The 5,926-nt window shown below is 43.4% G+C and overlaps 1 pseudogene; it reads left to right on the top strand.

Moving 5' to 3' along the window:
* Nucleotides 1-1,365: 1,365 nt before the first annotated feature.
* LOC102242899 lies at nt 1,366-3,063 on the top strand (annotated as a pseudogene).
* The last annotated feature ends 2,863 nt before the right edge of the window (nt 3,064-5,926 follow it).

Raw genomic sequence — 5,926 nt, 5'->3', positions numbered from 1 at the left:
GCAAGGGAAGCAGCCCAAATCATTTGTTGTAGAAATCAACCAAAATCTCTAAAACAAGGGAGCCTGTGTGTGTGTGAGTGTGAGTGTGTGTGTGAATGGGTCTAGGAGGAGTAGGTAGGGTGGGGTGGAGGTGGACAGCCTGACTTTTTAATCTGGTGGTTGGCAGTCAATGTGTTCATTCCAGATAGCTGGTCTAGGAAGTGGATGTTTCTTGGAAATTGTGGCCAGGGCTTACTCTACACCTCTTCATCAAAATATAGGTAGAAGTGTCCCTCTAGTTTAGATGCAAACATATAGAAGAAACCAAAATGTGAGTGAGTTGTTTCACACTTTATATTTTGGAAATGGGAACACTAAGGATATATTCATTGCATGCTCACAGTGAGCTTTACGTGAGCATCTCATTTAATCCTCCCAACAACCCCATGGGGGAATTTCTATTCATTTTCCCTATTTTATATAGAAGAAGACTGAAGCTCAGAGAGATGAAGTAAATTGTCCAAAGTCATGCAACTGAAGAGTACTAACACCAAGATTTGAACCTATGCATGTTGGTCTCCTTCACCTGAACTCTTGGTAGCTTTTAGCTGTGATATATTTTTTGTGATGGTAAAAGAAACACGACCTATTTCATGCTTCAACCAAGCTGAAACATTCATCTTTAATTAAACTTTTGTAGCAGCCATGGGAGTGCACTGCTCCAATCTCCCATTATTTTTCCCCTCCTTCAAATCTTTTTTAAAATGTTTCTTTATTGTTGAAAGTATTAGAGATGCTCCCCCTTTTATCTCCCATTAATGCTTTAGTTTTGATGATTAGAACGTTGTGCAAAGAATTACAGTTGGCCTAAAGATGGAGACAACAATTCCAACATTTCTTTATAAGCACTTTATGATTTCCAAAGAATTTTCACATAAGTCATGCTTGAGCCAGAATAAAAAAGACAACAATTAGCCCTCTAACTGGGACTTGGAGCCCAGACTATTTCTGGTGCTGGCTTGGCTCCAAGAAGGCCTCCACATTTGCTACCGGAGACTGTGAAGCCAGATCCTCAGAGCCCAGCCCCCTAGCTCTCAGCATCCAGACCACGCACCGCAGCCCCTGGCTGTGCTCCCACAGCCCAGCCATCGCTTCTCCACCTTCCCCATAGAAAAAGGGAAGATGAGCGAGTCGAGCTAGAAGTCCAGCCAGCCCTTGGCTTCCAAGCAGGAAAAGGAAGCACTGAGAAGCAAGGGTGGGGCCAGCCTGGCAAGCAGCCTCCAAAGGAGCCCAGTGAAGTGCCAACACCCAAGAGACTGGGCAGAACAGGGCAGAACAAAAGGGAGCAAAAACAAGGGCACTGCCAAGACCTGAAAAACCACCACGATGCCAGGGAGGAAACCAAGGGACAGACCAAAAAAACTGGAGAAGGAGGAAGAAGAGGGCATCTCTCAGGAGTCCTCAGGCGAGGAGCAGACCACGAGGTGCCACCTGCTTCCTCACTGAGGAGCAGTTTCCTTCTGGGACTGGACAGCCCCGCTCCTACCATCCCTGCCCCTTCCCAAGGCCCATAGACAACACCACCCACTAGGCCCGCCTGTACCAACACACTACACAGCAAACCAGCTGCTGCAGCTCCCTCAGTGGCGGGGACATTGCCAACTGGGCTTCTGGTTTGGGGGGGTCCCTTTCCCACTTTTCCCTCTGCCTACTCATTAAGGGTCCTGGGAGGGCTCCAAGGCCTTAAAGGGATTCGAGCCCCATCTCATTCTGACATGCCCACTCCACTGCACTGGCAGCAGCAGACACCATGAGGAAGCAGGGTTGAATTCTCTTTGATAGAATTTAAAAAAACAACAACAGGGATTCTGCAGAAGAGCAGGAAAAAGACCACACGTTCTAGGCTATGGCCTCTGGAAGAGAAACCCTAAGTTTAGCCTCAGTCTCTCCATTAATCTTACATTGCCACCTCTTTGCCTTGGCTCCTCTTATTTCAAGTACCTCAGCAGCTGGTCCTGTGTTCTTTTCATCCCTCTAATATCTAGCAAAATGGAACGGGAAACTCGGGGACATATGATGGAGGAAGGATGACCTGATCCTACCTAAGAAAAATAGAGGTTGTCCAGTGTTGTGGTAACAATAGTCAAGAAAAACTTGCAACAGTGAGATCCTCCCCATATGAATGGAGTCCACCAATGCAGATGCTCTGTATGTATCAGACCTTTGCCTTTGTTGGGAATATTGTCTTGAGAAGGTGGTTCAGTTTTTTGTGCAGGCTCTCAGGGTGACCCCTGGACATGAGAAGGCCTGTGTTGCTTGCAGAAATGCCAACGCACATAAACAAAAAAAAGAAGATGGGAATAAAGCCTTTAAAGAAGGAAATTACAAGTTAGCATATGAACTATCCATAGAAGTCCTGGGGATAGATCCCAACAACAATATAAAAACGAATGCTAAACTCTATTGTAATCGGGGTAGGGTTACTCCCAAGCCTAGGAAACTGGATGATGCAATGGAAGACTGCACAAATGCAGTGAAGCTCGATGACACATACTCAAAAGCCTACCTGAGAAGAACTCAGGGTTACACAGACACAGAACAGTAGGAAGAAGCAGTGCTGGGACATGAAAAAGTATCAGATGGAGAAAACAGAAGAACACAACTCAAAAGATGCACAGCTGAAACTGAAGAAGAATAAGAGGAAAGATTACCACAAGGTTCTGGGAGTGGACAAGAATGCCGCTGAGGATGAGATCAAGAAAGCTTATTGGAAACGGGCCTTGATGCACCACCCAGATGGGCACAGTGGAGCCAGTGCCCAAGTTTAGAAGGAAAAGTTCAAGGAAGTGGGAGATGCTTTTACCATCCTCTCTGATCCCAGGAAAGAGACCCGCTATGGCAATGGAAAGGACACGGATGAGGGGGGCATGAATATGGGTGATTTTGGTGCAGATAATATCTTCAAGACATTCTTCAATGGTCCTGGGGATTTCAGCTTTGAAGCATCTGGTCTAAGGAATTTCTTTTTTCAATTTGGCTAATGAAAGGAAACAATCCATAACCCAGAAAATGCAGACTTGCTCTGTTTAACCCTGAGTGTGGACACAGTTCACCACCTCCCTTCATCATGTCTCCATGTGCTTAGAGCAGTTCATTTTCTCAGTTGGATGCCTGTGTCTGTGAGGAGAGGGAGCAAGTGCCCAAGACTGCAGGTAGGAGAGAGGTGGGGGGAGGGAGGGTTGGACAAGAAGGCAGCTTGTGAATTTTTGTTTCATTGTTTATTTTTATTTAAAAAGAAACAAAATTAAGAGAATAAAATGTTTATTTTTATTTTCTGGCAAAAAAACACAAAACCAAACCAAAAAAAACCCCCACCAAATATCCAGTTATCGCATAGTTTTCTGGCAAAAAAACACAAAACCAAACCAAAAAAAAAAAAAAACCCCACCAAATATCCAGTTATCGCATATAATTTATTTCTTTGCATATATTAACATGAAATTACAGATAATTTTTTACCAGGGAACTTGTTTTCATATTATGCATTATGGCCATCTTTCTCTGTCTGTATTTAAAGTTATATGTAACTATTTTTGAAAAACCTCCAAAAATATCTTACAGTATGGATTTTCCTAAATTTACTTAATTAGCCCTTATTACTAAACATTTCACTCTGGTAAGCAATGCTATAATGAACCAATAACCCATACAGTTGCAGAGTTAAAGCACATGTACTTAAAAATTTTTATTGATATGTTCAAATTGCTCTTTAAAGGGGCTATTTCCATTGTTGTACCTACTTACCCACATTTTCACCCAAAGTGCATATGCTCAAACTATTAATTTTCATCAATCTTGTAGGCAAAACAGTCTCATTTTAATATGCATTTTGAGTTCATTGGTAAGAGTTGAAATATTTTTACTTCACTTAAGCTGCTAATTCATGTCTCTGGGTCATTTTTCTATTGCATTTTCTTTCCTTTGAATGAAGGATATATATTTGTTCAAAAGAGAGATTGACAGAGCTGACAAAAAAAAAGGAAGATTGAAATGCAATCAGTGATGAGCCTGTTAAATTTGAGTCTTTTCCCTAAATTTAAGTATTTTCCCTGGGAGAAATAAATTATTTACAACTGTGTAGAGAAGAAAAGCCCTGAAGGGAGAGGAAAGAGTGAGATTCAAACTTGACAATTACAGCAAGAGCTAGCTTTGCCCTGATTCCTTCCCCATAAGCAGAGAAAACCCTCAGTTCCTGAAAACAGGTATCTTAGCCAAAAAGCAGCAAGGAGGGTGAGGCAGGGCCCTCAGATTTCCAGAGGAAAGCTGCTGCTAATGCTTCAGATACTTCAGCTTGAGGAGATGTCAGGTCATCCATTCAGCAGGTAATAAGTTGCCCTGACTGAGCTTACAGTAAAGCTGGAGAGAAAGGCAGTTGGAATTCTTCTCCTTCCTTGTCTTCAGTGGAGGTTAAGGAATAAGGGCAGGTGAATAATGAGGAGCAAAGGTGGACAGGAATGAGTATACTAACTGATCAATTTTGAGAAACTCCTGTTGTCAGAATGGGAAGACAGAGAGGCAGGGCGAGTGAATGTGTGTTTGGTAAGTTTTCAAACATTTCTTTAAAATCCTCACCCAAAGACATAACTATATATATAAAAGCCAAGTGATCAGTACAATGGAATGACTGGACCAACTGGAATAACTGGTCACTATGACATACACTGCGGCGGCCAACCGCCCCAATCAGGGCCCCGATTGGCCCCCCAACCTCTCATGGCCCCTCCCCCCAGCCAGCCTGGCCCCCAATCAGCCCTCCCATCAGGGGCAGGGCTGGCCAACCTCCTTCGACCCCCTCCCCCCCACTGGCCTGACCCCATTGGCCCCCATCAGGGTGGGCCGGCCGGACCCCACCTGTGCACAAATTCGTATATATATATAATTTTAGAGAGAGAGGAAGGGAGAGAAAGAGAGAAACATTGATGTGAGAAACATTGATTGGTTCCCTCCTCTACTCACCCTGACCAGGATTGAACAGGCAACCCAGGTATGTGCCCTGACCAGTAATCAAGCCCATGAAACACTCCAACCAACTGAGCCACCCAGCAGGGCTATCAAAACAATTTTTATGAAGCATAACAACTTATTATTCTTTGACCTATTAATCTTTTATAATTAACTAGTGTCCCGGTGCACGGATTTGTGCACATTGAAAGGAAATTAATTAGAAGAAATATTTTAATATCGCTATTCGCATCTTGCTAATGAAAAGAAAATGGGATTCTATCAAGTCTCCTATCTACCTACTCCAGGACTTCTGTGAGGATCAAATGAGATGAGTCACAGGAAAATACTTAACAAACATTTGGTTAAACTATAAAATGTTTGCACCTGGCTATAAAGCAAGCCGGGTTTCTGGGCTAAAGAAACTCCAAGGAGGCTAGTAGCTAGGGAGAGGAAGCTAGGCATTGCTACGTGACATCATTACCAAGTGCCCACAGCAACTATTTCTGGGCTGGGCTGGGCTGTGGGCCGCATTTTGTGCCATGGGGTCTTGGCAGCGTTGGCTGCAATTTGGTGGGGTGTCGCTCCAGGGGGGTGTCCCACTTGGGGGAAGCCGAGTGTTGGTTTGTCAGCACCAGGTCCATGGTGCCTCCCTTGATCACCTCATCCCATTCCAGAGATGCTGATGGTTTTATTCAAGGAATAGACAATTCTTATAACAACATTAGTCTACTTAGCTTTATTAACTTGTCAGAAATGCCAGTAGATCCTCGGTGTGTTCCGTGTTTGAAGAAATAGCCTATTTCTGCCTATCCCTAAAAATGTGAAATGTTTTATAAATCCCAACCTAAAATAAATTTCTAAATTTAAAACTGTGGTTTCAGCATATCACAACTAAAAGAACAAACAATCCAATTCCTCACTTTAGGAGAAAACTGATCAAGAT

This window comes from Myotis brandtii, unplaced genomic scaffold (genome assembly GCF_000412655.1).
Source record: "Myotis brandtii unplaced genomic scaffold, ASM41265v1 scaffold468, whole genome shotgun sequence".
In the NCBI taxonomy this organism is placed as follows: Eukaryota; Metazoa; Chordata; class Mammalia; order Chiroptera; family Vespertilionidae; genus Myotis; species Myotis brandtii.
Note: the sequence above shows the minus strand (reverse complement) of the source record. Positions and strands in the feature narration are given on the sequence as shown.